Here is a 22,568-nt window from a genome sequence, read left to right as displayed (position 1 = left end):
TGCTGCCATATTGTGGCACATAAGGGGAACAGATTTTTTTTCTTTATTTGGACTGCATAGTTAATTTACAGGACAAAAAAGAGAGCAGCCTTTGTGACTGTTCTTTGATAAACCATTATATGTGACACAGACCTTAGTTAGAGGAAATTTAAAGCATCAGAACATATACTGCTGAGAATTAAAAACATAGGAACCAAATAATATAACAGGTGAGGTCCACAGCATGAATTGTGCACATGAAAAACTTCAGCCATGAAAAGAAGTAATAACAACAACCATGCAGCATTTCAAGTTGCTTTTGAAGAGGAGAATCTTAGGTTTTGTGGCTGATGCTAAAGTAGTAGTTTCCAACACATTAAGACTTTATCTGCAGTCTATATAGTGTGGTAGATCAAAGATCTGATTAAACAGGTGGTGATCTTGAATCTTATTTTGTACAATATAGAAAGGATCTATGTTGCTTGATAACAGGTTATATGTGCAAACGTTTGTCTGGTGTGTGGCCTAGATAAGATGATGAAACATTGTATGTAACATCACTGACTCACTTTGATGGTCCTAGGCTGAGTACAACTTCTGCAGCAATTACAATTCAACATTTTTTCCCTTCAAAATCTTGTGTTCATGGATGTCTTTGTACTTTTATGTAATGTGTCATGATGTAGCACACCTGCTGCATAAATGTGTACTCCCCTGAACAGACCAGGCCTTTGCTGTTCACACAGTACAGATTTCGATCTTGCTACACTTGGAAAAGTCCTGAATTCACTTGCCTGAATACCAGCATACTAAACATCTGTGTGACTGTCACATTACCAGCCAGTACCTGTGCTGCAATTGACCTGTACCCTGTTGTAAGAGGAGCACAATGTTAACAGCTGCAGGAAGTGCCAGATGTCGAACATTTCTCATAGGTGAAGGTGGGAAATGCTTTTGACTTTATTTTGTACCCAAAAAAAACATGTTCTCCCGGGGGCCATTGGGAAGGTCTTTCTCACAGTCCAACACACAAGTCAGAACATATAACAAGTATGATTTGCCAAAGGAGACATATTTAAAGCTGGCTCCATTGCTGCCCTGCATTTCCTTCCTATTTGTGTCTGTTTTATATTTGAGTCTTAAGGTTAATTCCTTTGTAAAATTGTAAGGCTTTTCATGTTACATCATTGAAAAGTTCATTGAACTTTATCCTCAGTGATGTCAGCATAGGAGTGCATGACATTCTTAGACTTTAATTGACACACCACAGAGCATGCATTGGTCCCTGTCCATTAAAGTCTATGGACTAATCCCACACTATCCCTTAAGTTAGATTGGCAAGTGATACAACAGAATTATGCAGGTATATTGTTAATAAGTAGTTTACTCATAATTACAGTAAGATTTAGTGGAAAATGCATTGTGGCACTTAAGTTACAAAGTATTGTGATGTTTGTTCTAACTAGAACCATTATTTTAATGATGGGCCTAATAGGGAAAGAATAGCAGCAGCAGAACAGACAGGAACTAAAGGTTGAGGTGTCTCAATCTAGATTAGTAGCAAATACAACTCTAGGTTGGTTAAACGGGATGATGCCCGGGAGTTCATCCATGTCTCCATAGACAAGGTTACCTACCATGTCTAGGCCAGCTAGCGCGGGATCATTCTTATCCTCAGCCACCCGCTATGACCCACATAGCTTTAAACTCTTACTTTAGATCTACTAGAGAAGCTCACCATCTCACCAGATACCTCATGCAATGGAGACTTTAACTGTTCCTGTCTAGACTGGGAAATGTAGACTGCATCTAACTCACAGACATGTTTCCTGGACTTTATCAACACTAATGCCCTGGACCACATACGCCAACCAGAGATTCAAACATATTGAACCTAATACTCACCAATATGGGAGAGCATTGCACCACACACCACAAATGACTGGAGCAAACCCACAGATTAAAACTCATTGTAAAGAAATGCATTATAGCACCCTTTGGAAAAATCATCCACCCTAGTCAATTACTTCCTTGATAAAGAGTTGACCTGATAGTTAGGGATCTGGAAACTGCTGAACACATACATTAGTAGAAAAGATAAGAAGCCATAATTACATTTGTCATTATTTTTATGCTGTATACAGATATGTTTTCTTTTTAACAATTTATTCCAGCATTACATAAATTGCTCAGTTCCTGACTTATTTAAACCTCATTTCTCCTCCTGAACATTGTTCTGTATGAATTGTTCCCTCAGATTCCATTTATGTCTATGTAATTTTCTCCTTACCTTTTTAAAGATTCCAGCTCCAATTATTTTGTCTCCTTTACAATATTCAGTACTGCATTTACAGATGGTATACATTTTGATTTCCATTTTCTGCTGATTGTGTTTTTGGCAACCAGTAGCATTAAACTTAGTAAGGCTTTCCTCTGTCTAGGCAATTCAGATTTTGTGTCCTATCTCAAAAGAATCATTTCCTTAGTTGCAACCATTTACTCCCCCTACATTTCTGGCAAAGTACTCTGTAGGAAATTCTTAAAGTCTGACGTTCCAAAAATCATGTTCCCAATGACAGCTCCCTGTCTTTCTCTCACAAACACACACACCTCACTTCCATCATTTACTTTCTGCTTGAGCAGAAATTGCCTGAAGTCTGCTTGCGACATAAAATTACCTGTGTAAATGCTTCCAAGCAAAAATTCTAAACCCTTCTGGGCTGTGCATACCTGGGAGACGTACAGTTTTCTTTTTAATTTTGACTGATGATGTTTTTGGCAAGAACTGCAGTCTCAGAGATGTATCTGCAAGGTGATGTGGCTGAGGTTGCCCTCCCAGTAGTAGAATCTGAAGGACAAGATCTTGGGTGCTTCATGGTAGAGATGCTGTTTGGTCAACCTGCCCAGGACCTAGCAAATTTGCTCCTGAAGAAGAAACAGGCCCTTGTCTCTGTAGAAGGGCACCAGAATCCCTTTCCTGTTTCTTACATTTCTTTCTCTTCTAGGTTGGCCAAATTCAAGAGGAGGAAGCCTCCTTACCACTTGAGGAAGGCCCTAAAGCATGCTTTAATGCCCTCCTCCCCAACTCCAGTGAGGGCTAGTTGACAAAAAGATGGCACTAACAGCTGCTTGCTGCATTTATGACTGTGGTCATGAACTATCATCTGTCTGGGATGTTTTGAGTTTTCTTCCCATTTGGAGTACTGTCTGGAGAGATTAGTGAGTTACAGACTTTGTCAGTTTTGACTCTGATCTAGTGCTAACTTGTCCTCCCCAGGAAGAATTCTCCTCTGGCAGTTCAGTCATTTTTAGATGAACTTTTAGGATAGACTCGGACTCTGCTGACATAGGCATTGAAGAAACCATCCCAATTTTGGAGCAGGACTGGAGATTTATTTTTGACCTTTTATCTTAGAATGAGTAGGTGTGTATCATCCCATTTGAATTTCACTGACTTTAAGCATCACCTCCTTTAAATTCATTTGCATATTATCATCTTACAGCTGATCATGACTTCTCACCTGCTAGTAGACTATGTAGTTTGTCTGGACATGATGGATATCTTTTGGTACCTCACCATTTGAAATGCATATTGGAGAATGGCGGACTGAAATCACTGTTACAGTATTCCTTACATAATGTTTGTCACCACTGATGTTTGACCAGGGTACCAATGCTTTACCTTGCCTAGGTCGCACGTTCAGTGCATAACCTAAGATATATGCATTGGTGTATAAAGACAGAAGTACATGCCTGAACACAGGTCGTGCATCCATTGGACTGTTCACTGGCTCTTGGTACCTTTGCTCTGTTCAGTTATCCAGATAAGTGCCCCATTGGGGAACCTTCTTTTTTACCTTTCAGCTTGGAGGGGTAAGTGCAAGTGCAGTAGGCAGATTCAGTACAGGGACTCGCGTACTGAGTATCTTTGCCTAGACCCATAACATGGTCACAAACCTTGCTCTGTCAGTCATTCATTCCAACAATGCTTAGGTCTAGGCTTTCTACTCTCAAGACTTTTTTTGAGACCCAGAGTATTAAATAATCGGCCTAGTGTAAGATGGCAGACCCTGCTTCATCAGACATCCTTTTGCCACCAAAGAAAAACTTAAGAGGCCTCAAATGGATCAGTAGTCCATTGTTTCTGACTCCAGCATACCCACTGAGGTTTCAGAACATGCAGTAGTACATCAGACTATTTCTCAGTTGCACACCACTGAGACCCTATTAGAGGCTTGTATTGCTCCTAAGGCCTTGCAGACAGCAAATACATCCAAGGAACTGCGTCTCATCATTTCGGAAGGACTGCATGGTGTCCCTCAGATTCTAGTTAGATAAGAAATTCCAGGCTCTGTATTAGAGGTTAGACATGGTTCCAGACCTCCCCGTCACATCCAGGTGGAAGTCATGCCTAAAAAGTAAAACCTGAAGACCAATCATGTGACCCCTCTCTCAGCAGCTAGAGAAGATTGGATGGACTTTCCACAAAGGTTGTTCAAAGCTATTATGTCTTTGAAGCTTTCCTCCTTTGGGTCTCTGCAACCAGAGGCTACTTCTTGTTCACCTTCTCTGGTTTCCTTTTTTTCTTTGATGAGAAGCCGGGACTGTGACTCTAACCATTCGCTGGACTATTCCTCTCAGCTGCATTCTCCTTGGCAAATCTCTTCCTATAAAGAGGACTCCCTCTCTCTTGATTCCCTTATCAGAAATCCATGCAAGATCTGTGATGTCCAGAAGAGGTATTATTCTCTCTTGGAGATTGGTACCCCGTACCCCTTCTCCAGTCCCACTTGTCCTTGAGGCTATCCAGGGCGCCTTTCAGTCCTCTTTTCAGCACCTGATTCTCAACCACCAACTCCTAAGAGACCAGACAGATTTTACAAGGTCCCTGATGATCTTAAATACTATTTAAGAATCCTGTGGCAGACCCTTATGCAGTATCTCTCACTTCAGATATGCTTTCCAAGTTTCTGTCCAGTGTTAATGCCCTACCTATTGATAAACATGGTAGGGTTATGGATAGATGGATGAAGGTTTACACCTCTGCTAACCATGCCTTTTGGGCAATTAATTACCAAACTCAAATGGTAAAGTATTTGATTTCTCTTAACTCCTTAAAGTTTTCTTGGATCCTCCTACAGCAAACTGTAAGCAACAGGTGCAGAGCTTACTTTTTTAGGCCATTCAGATTGCCAGATATAGCTTTAAGTGCAGTTATGATGCTGTGGATGCTTCTTCTAGGGCAGCTGCCACAGAATATTTTATCTGCCGATATCCATGACTGCACAGTCAGCCTATACCTGAGGATTTCAAATCAAAAATTCTAGATTCACCCTTGGACAAATACTTACTGTTTGGCCCTCGAGCGGCCAGTCTGTTCAGAACTCTCCAAGACCAAGATAAAACCATGAAAGACTACAGGCAGATCATACTGTCCTCAGTTCCTAGATACCATAGGAACTACCCAGCAAAATCTACCCCTTTCATTAGAAGGGACTCGACATTTCAGAGACAAAAGAAGACACCCATTAAAAGATAATATGAAATATTCCAAAGGGAACTGCCAGCTGGGAGGTTCTCCTTTGGAGGCAAAAACCTGTGAATAGCCCTGAGGCATTAGCCCCCCCCAGCCCCAATCAGTACTCTTTCTTAAAGGTTGTTGCTGTCCCTAGACAGGTGAGAAGTTACTACCACAGGCAAGTGGTCCTCTCCATCATCAGGGATGGCTATGCCATGTCTTGGAAAAACATTCAGCCTCTGAGAGGCTTGCCATTACCTCCTCAAAATCAGATATCCCTTCTGACTGTCATTATTCAAGACCTCTTGAAATAGGGTACCATAGAGTAACTAACAACAGAATTCATGGGAAAGGAGTTTTATTCCAGGGGATTTTTCTAGTCCCAAAAAAGAAGGGCAGTGGAGCCCCATCTTAGATCTGTCTGTTCAGAGCACTTACCTAAAGGTACCATCTTTTAAAATGCTCGCACTTCAGATTCTTCTTTCATCCTCCCACAGGGTTTCTTAGTGTCATTAGATCTCAAAGGAGCCTACCTATACATTCTCATTCATCTGTCTTGTAGGAGATTCCTCAGGTTTTTCTCTGGCTTTTTGCATTTTCGGTTTGCTGCTCTGCCTTTCGGTCTTTCCACAGCTCCAAGAATGTTCTCAAAGTTTTTAGTGCCTGTAGTAGTTTTCTGCCACACTGAAGAAATTCAGATTTTCACCTACCTAGACAGCCTTCTGATACACGATCTTCCCCAGAAATGATTCTTCAGCATCAAAAAATCTAGATCCGTCAGAGCCACAAGGGCGGGAGACTTAAACCTCGACACGGCTATTAATAGGACATGCTGGAGGGATAGATTCATCACCCAAAGACTCCCTATGCTGTGGAATAAAATCCCGGTATATGTGAGGCAGAGCACCTCGCTGGCCTTGTTCAAGAGAAATCTTGACCAATGGATGGGAGATCGCAGATATACCCCAGGGATTACCTCAGTGTCACTGCTCAACAGAGGCACAGCAAAATAATGGGTATAGTTCCCCATACTAAAGGGGTGGCGTAAGCCACAAAACTATGGGCTAGGCTTGTAAATGCCCTCGGACAGATAGCCTAGTATGAACCTATGAACCTATGAACCTATCTTCAGTTCTATAAACTACAAAAAAATCACACACAGTTCATACACAGGACCTTGTGTTTTTGGAATGCAGGCGGGACACACAGAAAATGCATGCCTTCCTGCTTCAGGGAAAGGTTCTCAGTATGTCCAGTTACTTCCTGTACCTTTCTGTTGCAATCCATTGCTCTGCCAGGGAGATGCTAAGGACATTAAGATTCATGACAGTCACTATCTCTATGCTCTGCCTGGAAAGACTCCACATGAGGAAAATTCTGTGGTACCTGAAGTCTGTGTGGTCCCAGCACTTTAACCCCTTGGACACCCTGATTCCCCTCCCTCCTTGTATCAAGAATGAGCTTATGCAGTGGAAGTGACAGGTCATCCTCAACCCAGGATTACCTTTCACTCCACCTCCTCTTCAACAGGATCACACAGATGCCTCGAACGAGCCATAAAGGGGGCATGAACAGGATCACATAGAGTGCACGGAAAATGGCAGCTCCAGTTCCTGAAAGAAATGAGGGCTGTAATACAAGCTCTTCAGATTCTCACCTACCATTGGAGACCAGGACCACTCCAAGTGTTCACAGACAACACAGTCATGAGGTACATAAACAAACAGGGAGGTACCAGGTCTTACCAGCTTAGTACACGAGGCTTGGAATTTGGCAACACAAATTAACATCATGTTCACAGCCACATACATCTCCTGTTAGGATAGTGTGCTTAGCAGACCGTTCATGTCATTCCCTGGAGGACCCCCGTGAGTGAACCTTGAACAGAGGTCTTCCATAACATCACACCTTATTGTGGCACTCCTCAAATTAGACCTCTTTGCTTCACAAAGCAACCATCAGCTGTGCACCAGCAACTATTGTCCCACAGCCTGGAGGACAGATGCTTTCTTTTTCCATTGGAGAGGGAAGTTCCTGTATGCCTTCTGTCCTCTGCCTCTCATTCCAAAGATTTTTCTCAAAGCACAAAAGGAGACACCCAAAATCCTTACACTGGCTTCATTCTGGCAGAGGCAGTATTGGTTCCCCTTGCTATTCCACCCGGCAAAAGGTAATTAAAGGAGAATTCCTCTACAGCCAGACCAGATTACTCAGCAAAAAGGATTACTGCTCCACCTGAATCTTCCATCCCTCAGCCTTACCTTATAGATGATGGGACTTATTCCTTCAAAGACATCTCTTCTCTGAATAGATGGTGTAAGTTCTGTAACAGGCTTGGAGACCTACTGCCAGAAAATCTTACATGGCTAAGTGGAAAAGGTTTTTCTGCTGATGCTGCAAATATAGTCGGGATCCAATCTTAGGGCAGGTCCTTACAGGTATTACAGTACCTCTGCAAGCTTCTTCGATCAGGCTTTGCCTACTTATCTATAAAAGCTCACTTGAATGCTGTCAATGCCGCCTCCCTGTTAGCCCTCCATTTATGGGTAGGCCAGAGGTCAAGCTTTTCTTCAGTGGAGTTCTGCATCAAAACCCCTCAAGGAAACCTGTCTGTCTTAATTTTGTGCTAGAAAAGCTTACTCTGCCTCCCTTCAAACCAGCTTCTTCTACTTCTCTGAAATTCTGTACTTTGAACACCATCCTCCTCTGGCCCTCACCTCTGCCAGGAGAGTTTCTGAGTTACAAGTTTTCATGGTCATTCTCCCTTTTCTCATTTTTCAGAGACACAGGGTGACTTTCAGGGCTAACCCATCCTTCATGATTAAAGTAGTAAATGAGCTGTCTCTCAATCAAGACATTCATCTTCCCACCTACTTTACCAATCCCCAAAATGGGGGGGGGTCTTACATTCTCTAGTCTTTCACAGCCAACTCAGATTTTACCTGGACAAAACTAAATCCTTCAGAAAGACTGACCAGCTGTTTGTCTGTCTCAGCTTAGAAGCCATAAAGAATACAGTCTTCAAACTGTTGCAGCCTGGATTTCAAAGGCTATTACTTTCTGATACTCATTATGGTAAGACCTTACCTTCTTGCCATAATGCACATTCTACTAGGGCAGTCACTTCCTCAGGGGCTTTTCATAAAGGAAAAGACTCCAGGTCTGTGTTGCAGGCAGCCACTTGGTCCTCTGTGCACACCTTTACCAAACACAAAATTGATGCTTTCTGCAGATCCAGGACAGACTTTGCTAAGTCAGTCCTGTCTGGACTGCTGGGCAATAATTTTTTCTCAATGGACAACCACCCTTCCTTCCTTCAACTATGGGAGTTACCCACATGTCAAGAATACTGCAACAGTGATTTAATTTAGGACATAATACAGTTGTGTCAGAAATTTCCATTGAAGTAGACTTACTGATCATTGTTTCAGTATTCTGTCCAACCCTCCTTCCACTCTTTTCTTATTCACTTCCATCTTCAGTTGTCTTTCCCCCTCTGCTTTAGCCTTTGCTCTCTTACATAGGTATGGGGGGAGCTTTTTTTTTACCAGTTCAAGCTACACCCCTCCTAACTGGCTAGTCTCCTCTCTCAGTAGTATTTATGCCACTGGCTTAGAGATAATGTAATTATCCACACTCTTGCGTCTGACTTTATGCCCCAGTGTGTACAAGCTAATGTCATGCATGAGGTGTGCAGCCTAGGGAGGGTAAAATGTTGGTACCCTGGCCGGATGTCGACAGTGACAAGCCATATGTCAGGAATGCTGCAGTAGTGATTAGTAGGGCATATTCTGTTATGGTAAGTTCTTGCACATCATCTTCTTCTTTCGGCTGTTCCCGTTAGGGGTCGCCACAGCAGATCATCTGTTTCCATTTTTTCCTGTCCTCTGCATCTTGCTCTGTCACACCAACCACCTGCATGTCCTCTCTCACCATATCCATAAACCTTATCTTAGGCCTTTCTCTTTTCCTGTTACCTGATAGCTTCATCCTTAGCATCTTTTTCCCAATATACTCAGCATCCCTCCTTAGCACATGTCCAAACCAACGTAATCTTGCCTTCTTGCAAAACTGTACTTTATTCCAATTCAAAGTGTTGCTGTTTTGGCTTTCCTTAGTGCCCAGATTTGCAGTCTCTAGGAGTGACCATAAATTGGAGGAGACCTATTGTAGAAGTAGGCAGTTTTCAGTAACTGTTATTCCTGCCTTTGGAGATGGAGCAGGAAGTGCTGTTTTTCACTTACTGAGTGAAGTTGCTGCACAACTTTCTGGCTTGGATACTGCTGCTGCTAGTGTATTTTTTTGGTAATGGGCACCTTAGTCTTCACAGTGTTGTATGCATGTATGAGGATGTGAGTGATGTAGTAGACTTTGAATTATCAAGTGGCTTCAGAGCCTCCACAGTCTCATGGATCATCTTCTGCTATTGAACTGATGTTGCAGGGTCCTAGTCCTCACCATCCTTCTGATAGGCTTTCTTTTCTGCAGTCAGATATGTGTTGCTGATTCTAATGATGCATTCTTCTTTTGCTGTTACAGAAACTCCTGTAGACTGCCACACTGTTCATGGATTTTTTTCTCATTCCTTCTACTTAGATTGTGACTTTTATAATAGTTTACTGCATGTCCCAATGTTTTTGCTGATCTTTCATATATTAAGTTCCTTTTTTTCATAGTGCTTGTACTGCATAAAATGAACAGGGGCTTCAAAATGTGGCCTCAGGATTCTGCCTTAGTGCAGCTATAATCTGTGCAAAGTGTGCTTGGGGCCAGAATATATGCAAGGATGTTGGCCCACTTTTCTTGTTAGGACATAAAAGTAAACTTAGACTGAAGGTCAAATAAGGAAAAAGAACAAGAATAGTGACAAAGAAGTATATGAGAGAGAGAAAAAGAAAGGCAGGCTGAGGACCCAGTTGCATTTTCAGCACTGATGGTACCTAGACCAGACCTTTAGCAGTCACCTGCGGTACTGCCTGCAGTACACGATTCCTCTGTGGTGTAAAGCCCATCTTTCTCAGACAAATGTAATAAATGACAAGAATCCTAAAAAGTTTCCAGTTGCCACTCTTCAGAGAGAGAACTTTCCAGATATCTCTCCTCCTGCCCTCCCTCAACCTCATCCTTAGGTCTACAGTGTCCTTCCACTGCACATTTGAAATGGTCTGGGTCAGGATGATCATGGCCTTCCTGAAGGCTCAAATTGAAATGGTGTTATCCTATCTCCATCTGTATCTAGGGTGGATTGATTTGGCCCACTTTCCTCTCTCCAGGGTCCTTCCCCACTCCCAGTTTTATAACAGGTGATGTTCTTCCATTTCACTGTTGCAATATTCATTACAGTAGGGGTCCCCTGCAAGGATGGCCCAACATGTGGCCAGTATACCAAAGCCTTTAGGTTGTCTTAATGTATGCTGTACATCACACAGTATAGCATATGACATAAAGGTGATGTCCTGATGTACCAGCATCAGAACAACTTTGCCACCAGTCCAAATGCCATCAATCTGAACACCATTCTATTGCTGGTTCACCAACCCATTGCAGATAACCGCCCCATTACAAATTACTGCATCTTATCTTCTGTTTATATTTTATTACTTGTGGGGTTTCATGTCATCCAAGAAGGGTAAATGCCATTGTGGGAGACAGATTCCCCATAAAGACCATTACGAGCATTGCTTGTTTTACCTTGGTACTTCCCACAACCATATACCCTGTTCTGTCTGTCAGGCTTTTGTTCTCAAAACCCTTTGTAGTAGGCTTTCTTTTTTGGCTTTGTATCTGAAGAATCAACATCTTAAGCTTTTAGGTAAAGACACTATGGAAGGAACTTCCTGCTCTGAGGTGTAGTCGTCCCTAAAGCTAAGGCCAAGTCTATGCCGAATTCTTCTGCTGTACATCCTTCACCAAACATTTCTCCCAAGGTAAATGAAATCCTGGAGGTTCACCCATCCGTTTACTTTGTTGGATTCTTCGGCTGCGTCCACAGTTCAGAGTCCGGCAGAGATCTGACCTTAAGCATGTCCTTGGAAGACTTGTAGACATACATATCTGACATTCAGGGGGAACAGTGGCTGATTATTTCCAAGGGGCCTAGGGGTGTTCCTCAAATTTTAGTCAGGGGTAGGAGCCTTCTACATTTCATAAGGCAGACATCCCCTTAAAGAAAAAGCAGAAAGCCAAACATATTTCACCATCTGCTTAGGACCCACAGAGTGAATGGCAAAGTTTCACTAAGGGGTTGTTTATTGCTTTGATGGCTTCATGACGTCTTCAGGATGTTTGTCTCAGCTCCTCCTTGATTCTGTACTCACCTTAAAAGACCCAGGGAACAAGATTCCTGTGAGGCAGAGTTAATTCAGATGAGGAATTCCTTGCCTAATAATCTCAGATTCCCTCTCCTTTAGATTATGGGTCTGAGGAAGATGATTTACTAGTGTTGATACTCCTTTTGAGGAAATTTGTTTTGAGGACACAATCTGTATAATGATGCAGTTTTTTAAATGGGATTTTGCTCAGGTTTGTGAAGTGCAGAAAATGTCTTATGAGCTCCTGCAGATGGACTCTCCCAGACCTCCTGCTGTACCTTATGTTCTGGCTCCATTTTGGATGCCTTTTTTAATGCTTCTAAGGCTTCTGACTCCCAACCTCCTGCTCCCAAGAAATCTGGTAGGTTTTATAGGGTGCCTGAGCACGTCCTTGGAAGACTTGCAGACATCCATATCTGACATTCAGGGGGAACGGTGGCTGATTATTTCCGAGGGGCCTAGGGGTGTTCCTCAAATTTTAGTCAGGGGTAGGAGCCTTCTACATTTCATAAGGCAGACATCCCCTTAAAGAAAAAGCAGAAAGCCAAAAATATTTTACCATCTGCTAAGGACCCACAGAGTGAATGGCAAAGTTTCACTAAGGGGTTGTTTATTGCTTTGATGGCTTTATGACGTCTTCAGGATGTTTGTCTCAGCTCCTCCTTGATTCTGTACTCACCTTAAAAGACCCAGGGAACAGGATTCCTGCGAGGCAGAGGTGATTCAGATGAGGAATTCCTTGCCTAATAATCTCAGAGTCCCTCTCCTTTAGATTATGGGTCTGAGGAAGATGATTTACTAGTGTTGATACTCCTTTTGAGGAAATTTGTTTTGAGGACACAATCTGTATAATGATGCAGTTTTTTAAATGGGATTTTGCTCAGGTTTGTGAAGTGCAGAAAATGTCTTATGAGCTCCTGCAGATGGACTCTCCCAGACCTCCTGCTGTACCTTATGTTCTGGCTCCATTTTTGGATGCCTTTTTTAATGCTTCTAAGGCTTCTGACTCCCAACCTCCTGCTCCCAAGAAACCTGGTAGGTTTTATAGGGTGCCTGAGGGCTGTAAATTTCTTTATAAGTGCTCTTCTGCTGACCTTTTGGTGGAGTCTGTGGCTTCTGACAAGCCATCTCAATCACTATGAAGAAGTCCCTTTTGACTTTGAGATGAAAGCGCTCTGGGTTTACTGCTTTTTTGCAATAAATGAAGTATTGTACCTTTTGGATTTTACATTCTTTGGCAGCTTTCCTGGTGTGGATTATGGTCAGCTGTGGAACTGTTTCTTTGTTATTTTGCATCTCAGTTGCTTCCTTATCCTAAGTTATTGCCTTCTAATAAAGATAGCACAACCTTGGAAGAGTTGGGGAAAAAGTTTATACCTCTGCTACTTTAGCTTTTAGGGCTGTCAAATATCAGACCCATATGTCCAAGTACAATGCTGGCTATTCTTTCCCAGGCCTGTCAGGTAATTTCTGATCTTCCAGACTCTGAAGAGAAGACTTCTGCTCTTTCCTTGTTAGGGACTTCCTTCAAGGTGGCTCGTCATTCCATCAAATGTAGTCAAGATACAGCAGATGCTTCTTCTAGGGCCGCTGCCTTTGGGTCTGTGATGAGATATTCTTGGCTTCGGCTTCAACTTCAACCTTTGCCTGATGATATTAAGACTAAGTTGATGGATACTCTTGTGGGTAATAAACACTTGTTTGGCAGAGCTGCTGCTGATTTAAGTCCCTTCAAGAAAAGGTTAAGGCTTTATAGGAACTTAAACAAGGTTTTTGTTTCTGCTGTACCCAACATTCAGAGGAATTATCCCAGTAATCCACCTTTTGTTGTAGGCAGTCTTGCCCCCCCCGACAACAAAGTTGGTAAGCGGGCTCCACCTGCTAAAGCTACTCAGACGTCTGTGCCCCAGAAGTCTCCTTTTCCTGATAAACCAGGTGCTGTCTAACTATCCTGTTCTTTCCAGCCGCATTCCTGTTTCTCTTCACCTTTCTCCATCTCTCCCAGTTTGGTTAAAGATTACTCAGGACTTTTAGGTTCTGTCCATTATCCGCCATGGGTATTTCATGGTCTGGAAATCTTTCCCCTTTTCTGGGAATTTCTCGGCCCCTTGAGGAACAGCTGTCCTCTTTTCCAGGGGTACTAAAACTGTTCAAGAAGTCCCAGTTTCCCAAAGGAGGAAGGGATTTTACTCCAGGATGTTTCTAGTACCCAGGAAAAAGAGTACTTGGAGACCAATTTTAGACTTCTCTCATCTAAATACATTTCTGAAGGTACCCTCTTTAATGTTGTCCCTTAAACTTTGTTCCCTCTTTTGCTTCCTCAAGGCTTAAGCCCTGCTTTTGAGCAGTGTTTGCTCATTGCGCAGCACTGCACACTGCTGCGCAATTGTCCACCATAGCCAGACAGATTAATTCAACAATTTTTCCCCTTAGATACAGCTGTTAGCACATTAGGGTAGCCCTCATCCTTAGTACTTTCCTGGTCAAAGAAATATTGCTAGTGACTTGAAACCTGGTAAAATACCAACAAAAAAACTCCAGACAGAAATATCCATCCACTAAGCTCCTTTTTGATTGATCCTGAAAAGCCCCCCTTAGTGATAACTGTGAAGACTGGTAGAGAAGGGGTGAAGGCTGCCAGCCTAGTCAAATAGAATTTTATACATAATTCTGGCATTTGTAAATATAAATATAAAATGCAGGCTTGTTTCTTAAATGAAAGCAAACACTGTAATATGTGAACTTCAAGATTGTAGCAACATTGCCATCTGCTGTAAAGAAAACTAAGCCAAGCACTTCATATGTTTTTTGAAATTAAAATTATGTTTTGTATGTCCTTTGAAGTTAGAATTTGGAGTCGATGAGTCTGGAGTAAGCATCCTACCTATTGTTTTAAGGCTAAAGTTAATGACCAGAATTTACATGTGGAATGTCCTTTATTGCTGTAAGTGTAAAAGAATGTAAATGCAGTTTTGGTGCGGCCTGGGAACCAGGAAAGTGTAAACAAATGATATAATTTTTTATCAGAGCTGCAGTTTCAATTTAAACAGTGAGAACCAGATATTAAGCATTTTTGTCTTGATATCCATCTCGTCAGCACTCAGCCTGTGTCTTAAGTAAGTTATTTCAGAAGTATGTTTTCTTGTAGTAATAGCTAGGAAATAAGAAGAAAGTTAGACTAAGTGTTTTTCTGTTATGTCAGAAATGTACTACAGAATTATTTTAAATTTCTGTGTGATCTCTAAACTCTTGAATAGCACTGTGGTGTAGTAGTATTGAATTTGTGTTTTAATTATTTATTATTAAATATTTTAAAAACCTTTTACCAGTGGCTGGTTTGTTTAGGGATAAGTTAAGCTCTAGAGTACATTGCATGCTTATAAGTGATCCTGTAATAAGCCCTTCCAAAGCCTTAAGATTGCTTAAGTTACACTACTATTGGATAATAATATTGCACAGTAGTAATTGGACACCCTTTTAAGGGCCTTTGTGTAGCTGATAAATATTAGTTGGTGGTGGCAGTGATTACTACCTTATAGTCTGGGTAAAGGGGCACAGCTGGAGAATCTGTGTCAACCTTTCCCAGGAGTGTCTGTGAAGTTGTATAAATACTTATCTCAAAGTGTGTGTGTGTCAGCTACTTGGGCAGGGACACTAAGCACTGGTTGGACAGAGAGGGTACTTGGAGGTACCAGACTGAGTGTGATCTCTGTGTGCACTTAAGGGAAATTGTTCTTCACTGTGTATATTTGTTATCCTTTTCTCTTATATGAGACGCCGTCACTGGTGTTAGTGGTGAGGAATGAAGCTCCTTGATTGCTGAGCCAGGGCGTGGGCATCACAATAACAGTCATCAACTTAGCATTATGGACAGCTGGACCACCCTTGTGTCTCCTACCAACCTTGTTGACTTGGGTCTCTTGAGGCAGTGTAGCAATTGCCTCATGTACAGTGACAACCCTCTACTAGTACCTCACTCTAGTACAGAGTGTGAGTGATGTATCTACACCAATAATCTTGAATACATGCTCTCGCACACAGAAAAGGTTGTCAACCCACCTACCACTACATATGCATGTGGTACCACTACTCATACACATAGTACATATCTAACACAAAAATAAATGTACGCAGAGGTTCTCTCAAAAAAACTACTGAAACACCAGAGACCACCAAAGCACAAGGATGCTACTACTAACATAGTTCCCACAGCACCAGTGACACACAGCATCATCAGTGTCTCACCTGCAAAGCCTGTAAGGTGTAACACTGAAAAAACAAACTTTCTCATCACTAGAGACTCAGTAGTGAGATACAGAGATGTCACACTCACCAGGTTGGACAAGGAGAAAGTCACACTCAGCTGTCTGTACAGTGCTAGGATTTGTCAGATCACACATGCACTCCAGTCTCTCAACAGCAAGTACCATTATGACTCTGTCATAGTTCTTGTTGGAGTGAATGACCTGAGATGTACCTCACTGGGCTGTATGAAGAGAGACATGATTGAGCTGTCTGAATACATGTCCCAGGCAGGTATGTCCGTAGCCTTGAGCAGCATACTACCCTCACCTTGAATGATGCCACAGTATAAACAAAAAAAATGACTGATTTCAATAATTGGCTTAGCTTTTGGTGTCATTCAAAGGGGATCCAGTTCCTGTCAGCCTGGGAAGCCATGGTCGACCAACCTTGCTGCTTTGCAAGAGATGACAGTTTGCACCTGCACCTCTAGACTTTCGGCTGTTGGCAAAGGCTCTTACCTCTCCCATAGTGCCTATTTTTAGGCAAGATCTCAAAAACAAACTTACTGATGTGAAATTTGCTAATCATAACAAAATAAGGGTCATGCTGCTAAACGTTAGGAGCTTAAACCAAAAACAAACTGCACAACCTGGAAGCTCTTCTGTCACTGGAAGATGTAGATGTCTGTGCAGTCACAGAAATCTGGTTCAAGGCCTCAGAGAGTACTCCCAGCCTTGCAAGGCTACAATGCCTTCCACACCTTCAGACCACAAAATGAACATGCAAGAACCAAAGGATGCAGTGTTTCTGTCTATATTAGAGATGAATTCACCTCCCATCTAGTTAGAATGGACAGCTCTATGGAGTTCCTCCAAGTTCAGGTTATGGTGAGTAAGACCCCCATCTGAGTCATAAGATAGTTAAAGATCCCCCTCCAGGGTCATGATGTGCATGAAGCCTACTTGACCAAACTGGAGACGATCAAAATATTACTGAATATTCTGGTTATGGGAGATTTCAATTATCCCACCATCAATTGGGAGACCTACACTAGCCCTAACTCTCTAGCACAAAAATTCCTTGACTTTGTTAGCTCAAATGCTCTGGAAAAAATTGTTCATACCCCAACAAGAGGAACAGGCATACTAGATCTGTTCAATAATATGTCAGACAAATGCACTACCGCAACTTTCAGACCCTCATTAGTTAAATCTGACCACAAATCAGTCACCTTCGAGCGGACACTAACTCCATAACTCACAAATGGCGAAATCAGATAAAAAAATTTCACCAAGGCAAACTTATCCCTCCTAGCGGAAGGTATAAATGCTTTCCAAGCCCCAACCCCCAGTTAAAAGTGGTAACTACACTGAGGCTTACATTAAAGCCCCATGCAATCACTTCCCTAAGTGTATAGACTCTGCTGTAACAGAAAGAATCAAAGCCAGAGCCCCAAGTAAAAACAAGCTGCCACGGTGGACATCCAGCATCCACAAACTTTACAATAAATGGAAAACGTTGTTGGCCAAGAAAACAAAGGCAAGACCCCAACAATGGAAAAGCACCCTTCTGAGCCTTGATAGGCAAATAAGACAACTTGCCAAATCCTCTAAGGGCTTCTTTGAGAAAAACTTAGCAAGCACAGCCAAGGATAATGATAAGGCCTTGTACACCTATGTACGTAGTCTAAAAGGTAGGACCCAAGCATGTGCAGAACTAGTGACCAATGCTATAACACACATTGACCCCACAGAGATAAACCTGCTAGAAAATAGGTTTGGTGAAAATTTCACTCGTATTCCCTCCCAACCTATCACCCCCCCCCCCCCCCACACACACACACACACACACACACATCGGAAGAACAGGTCATCAAAGCCTTGTCCAAGACAAAATCACAGCCTCTGTGGGACCAGGCGGCATCCCAGACTGTCTTCTAAACAGGCTAAAACCTGTACTAGCATCACCATTAAGTACCCTTTTCAGTCATAGTCTAACCACAGGCTTTGTTCCTGCAAACTGGAGAACAGCAACAGTTATTACTGTTTGGAAAGTTTCTGAGCCCCCCAGACCTTTCTGTGTTGGAGGGAAGCCTTCTAGCTTATCAGTGGGAGTGGTAAGCACTAGGTAGCCTATCTACCACAAGAGGAGTGGTTTATGGTCCAGAAGTTGTAGTTTATTGGCCGTTTGAGCACTTTTTCCATCCCTTTCAACTTTCTGGTTTAAAAGCCTGTGTTTGCGCACCGTGCAGCGGCACTCAGCTGAGGTTTACTATTACCGGTGCCAGAAAGTCTGCTCTTCAATTTTCCCCATAGAATGTGCTTGTTCTTTTACTACTTGCACTTTAGTTAGCGTAATTGGCTAGTACTTTGACAGGTTTTTGTAGCATTTATTATAGAACACTTACATGCTATCAGCACTAGCTGTTCCTATGTAGTAACAGCATCAGTACTTATTAGTTATGACCACCCCTTCTGGTATGATTGTAGGGCAATTTCCTGTGCTTTCTTCTGCTAACCTGGTGAACATGGACATTCTGAGACAGTATGGCAATTGTCTAATGTACACAGACAACTCTCTCCTCTTAACTCCCAGCACTCATACCTGTGAGAGATGCACTTAAATCACCAAACTGGAAGCACAGCACTCTCCAACCAACAACAGACTAGCTGGTCAAGAGGAGAAGGTCAACACCTGCAACTCACTACATAGAACACACAGCCCTCCAAAACATCAGCCATCACATCCTACACATAGAAACACAAACCATACACCCAACTTCACAGAGGCTCTCAATACAAATTTACCCAAACAACAGAGGAGACCTCCGAGACAGAAATGCACTTGACCACCACAACACTAACCCCAGAACACATAGCTCACCACCACAGTGTGCCCCTCAACCCAAGCCCTTAAGGCAAAACACTTTGCTCAATGTACTAATCATAGGAGACTCAGTTGTGAGGCACACTGATGTCCCACTCACTAGGTTGAACAAGGAGTAGGTTACAGTCAGGTGTCTGTCAGGTGCCAGTATCCGCTACATAACACATGCACTCAGGTCACTCCACAAGTACAAATATGACTCTATCATTGTCCATGTGGGTGTGAATGACCTGAGACATACCTCCCTGAACTACACAAAAAGAGATGTGATGGAACTTTTGGATTATGTGGCCCAGGCAGGTATGACCCTAGCCCTGAGCAGTATTCTGCCTTCACCTAGAATGATACCACAGTACGAGCAGAAAATCATTGACTTCAACAATTGGCTAAGTTTCTGGTGTCATTCTAAGGGGATCCAGTATCTGTCTGCCTGGGACAGCATAATCGACAGACCTTGATGCTTTGCCAGAGACGGCCTGCATCTGTCTCCCCTGGGATTCTGGGTACTGGCTAAGGCTCTTGCCACCCCTGTAGTTTCTTTTTTAGGCAGTGTTCCAAAGACCAAAATTCCACCATAACCGCTACAAACAAATGCAGTCTGAGGGTCATGCTGCTCAGTGCTAGAAGTCTAAATCTCAAGATGCACTCACTCGAAGCTCTCCTCAAAATGGAGAATGTCGACATCTGTGCTGTAACAGAGACCTGGTTTAAGAGGAAGAAAGCACCCCTGCGCTCCCAGGCTACAACTCATTCCATACCTTTCGCCCCCAGAATATGGCCAGAAGCTCCAAAGGCGGTGGTGTCTCCATATTCCTAAAGGATATGCGCACCTCTAGACTGGTAGCCCAACATAATGCATCCGAGATACTTCAGGTGCAACTAACCGTGGGTAAGATGGCGATCCAAGTCATAGCTTGCTACAGAACCCAAAACATGTCCTCAGACTCTCACTCCAATTTCCTAAGCACCCTGGAATCTATCAAGGTCTAACCCAATACTCTCATACTGGGTGACTTTAACTACCCTTCCATCAACTGGGAAAACTATTCAAGTACCAATGTACAGGCCCAACGCTTTCTGGAATTTATCAATTCCAGTGCCCTGGACCAGCTCATTCTGACCCCCACTAGAGGAAGCAACATCCTCAAACTGGTTATCACCAACATGGGAGACTGTTGTTCCACACCTATAGTCAATTCCTCCGTGGTTAAATCTGACCACAAACTGATCACCATGGAAATCTCCATGTTCATAGGTAGGTACTAGGCTATTAGCCCTAGGGCCTATATAAGCCTAGCCAAAGGTACCCTGGCTTTCGCCACCCAAGAAAATTATTTTCCTGTGCCACTGTCGAGCAGAGCCACAGAAGTGATCCCCGGGGTGAATTTCCTATCTCCCATCCAATCATCAAGATTTTTCTTGAAGAGTGCTAATGAGGAGCTTTGTTTGATATAGATAGGTAGTTTGTTCCAGAGTATGGGAAGTCTCTGGGACAGGAATCTATCCCTCCAGCATGTTCTGTTTATTGTGGTGAAAAGGTTTAGGTCCCTAGACATTGTAGCTCATAGGGATTGGGATTTCTTTAATTAGAGCAAGTCTAAAAGCTCTGGGTTTGACATAGCTTTGTGTGTTAGGTAGAGATCGTGTCTGAGTAGGCGATATGCAACGGAGTAAAGCTGCAGTTTTTTTAGATGGTCTGCATAGGGCATCTGTTTGAGGCCGGTAGTCCTCTTTGTGAGGTATTTCTGTGGCCTTCCAGTTGTTGTAGATGTCTTGTGAGGTACATACCAAAAGGGGCATTGTCCTCTATAATGGGTCTAATGAGTGACGAGTAGAGGGCAACAATGACCTCTTTTTTTCCTGGATGAGAAACCTTTTGTGATGAGGTGTGCCAGGTAGAAGGATTTCCTGACTACTGTGGCGATGTAATTATCAAAAGAAAGACTACTGTCCACCTGTGTCCCAAGGTCTCTTATCACACTTTCAGTGTTAAGTAGACTACCGCCTATGTGGTAGTTCATGGGTACTGAGTTTTTACCAAAAGGGATGACAATGCACTTTTTGGCATTGAGCTTGAAGCCATGGCTTTGACACAAGGCATCTGACTCAGCAAGGCCCTTTTATAGGATGTCCACATCTTTTGGAGTTTTTATTGTGGCTCCTAGTTTGCAGTCATCTGCGAACTTCGTTAGCCAAAGAACCTTCTGTGTTGGCCTGTACTTCAGAGAAGTAGATACCAAACAGGAGAGGACCCAAGACTGAACCCTGTGGTACCACTTGTCACTGGTCTGAAGTTGGATTTGGAGTTTGCTACTTTCACAGTGTGGGTTCTGTCAGTGAGCCAGTTGGCAACCCATCTTGTGACATAGGGATTTATACCTAGTTTAGTGAGTTTATCTATAATTCCAGAGTGGGGGATGGTGTCGAAAGCCTTGGCGAGATCTAGATAGGCCGTGTGAACCACCTTACCCTCATCTACGGCTTTGGTGACTGCTTCAAAGAAGTCCATCAGGTTTAGGAGACATGATCTGCCTTTTACAAACCCGAACTGGGTGGGGTCCTGAGTTTGGAGATTACCAATGTCATTGTTTATAAGTTCCATGATGATACGTTCCATAGCCTTGCAGACCAGGCTCGTTAGGCTAATGGGGCAGTAGTTTCCGGGGTCTGTGGTGGCTCCCCCTTTGTGGAGTGGGATAACTGTCGCTGTGCACCATTCAGTGGGCACATAGCCTGAGGTGAGGCTATGCTTGAACATGGTACTTAGGTGGGGTGCCAGTTCGTTCTGTAGTTCATGTAGAACTCTGCCTGGGATGTTGTCATGTCCCATGGATGCTGTGTTCTTGGCTTTAGATAGTGTTTTTTGCCTGTGCAGCCGTGATTACAGGAACTTTGCATTCTTCTGGTATAGAGATGGGGCCTTTAGGGGATGACAGGGGGGTAAAGTTAGCACTGAACTATCTGCCAGGATGTTGGCAATATCAGTTGGTTCTGTATATTTAGTGCCATTGTGCTGTAACTCAGAGCAGATCTGAGTGTTGCCATTGAGATTCTTGACATAGCTATAGAATGCTTTGTGGTTGTCTTTAGAGTCAGTGGCAATTTTGTTTTCATAACTAGCTTTGGAGGATTTTATGAAGGATCTCAGCTTCTTACTGAGGCTGACCAGGGAGTTTCTCCAATCATGGGATTTTACTCTTTTTTGCAACAGTTTCTTTCTTCTGTTGTAGAGTTTGTTTATGGCAGGGGACCACCAGATTGGCTTCCTTTTTTTGGAGGATAGCATCTTGGTTCTGTTAGGGATTGCACGATCCATGGATTGCATGATCCATGCAGTCGTATACGTGCTTATAAAGTGCATTTGTGTAGGATTCAGCAGTCATACCTCTATTGTCCGTCAGCATGGGTGTCGTGAAGTTTGCCACTTCTGTCTTAAGAAGCGTGAAGTTGGCTTTGGAGACATTTTTTGCTGTGGTTTTCCTAATGGGGGGTAGTGTGGAGGGATGTGGATGTCTAAGGTGATTAGCTTGTGGTCGGATCTGACCAACGAGGAATTGACCTCTGGTGTGGAGCACCGGTTGCCCATGTTGGTAATAACCGGGTCTAGGATATTGCTGCCCCTGGTGGGG

The 22,568-nt window shown here is 43.0% G+C and overlaps 1 protein-coding gene across 1 annotated transcript in view; it reads left to right on the top strand.

Moving 5' to 3' along the window:
- The window catches only part of SMC6 (structural maintenance of chromosomes 6), a 1,850,548-nt gene that overhangs the window by 1,586,712 nt on the left and 241,268 nt on the right, over nt 1-22,568 (top strand). The gene's annotated exons all lie outside the window — the stretch shown is intronic.

The sequence above is a fragment of the Protopterus annectens genome, chromosome 1.part0 (assembly GCF_019279795.1).
Source record: "Protopterus annectens isolate FY-2018-M chromosome 1.part0, PAN1.0, whole genome shotgun sequence".
NCBI classification, from domain to species: domain Eukaryota; kingdom Metazoa; phylum Chordata; order Ceratodontiformes; family Protopteridae; genus Protopterus; species Protopterus annectens.
The sequence above is the reverse complement of the archived record's forward strand: the minus strand, read 5'-3'. Positions and strand labels throughout refer to the sequence as shown.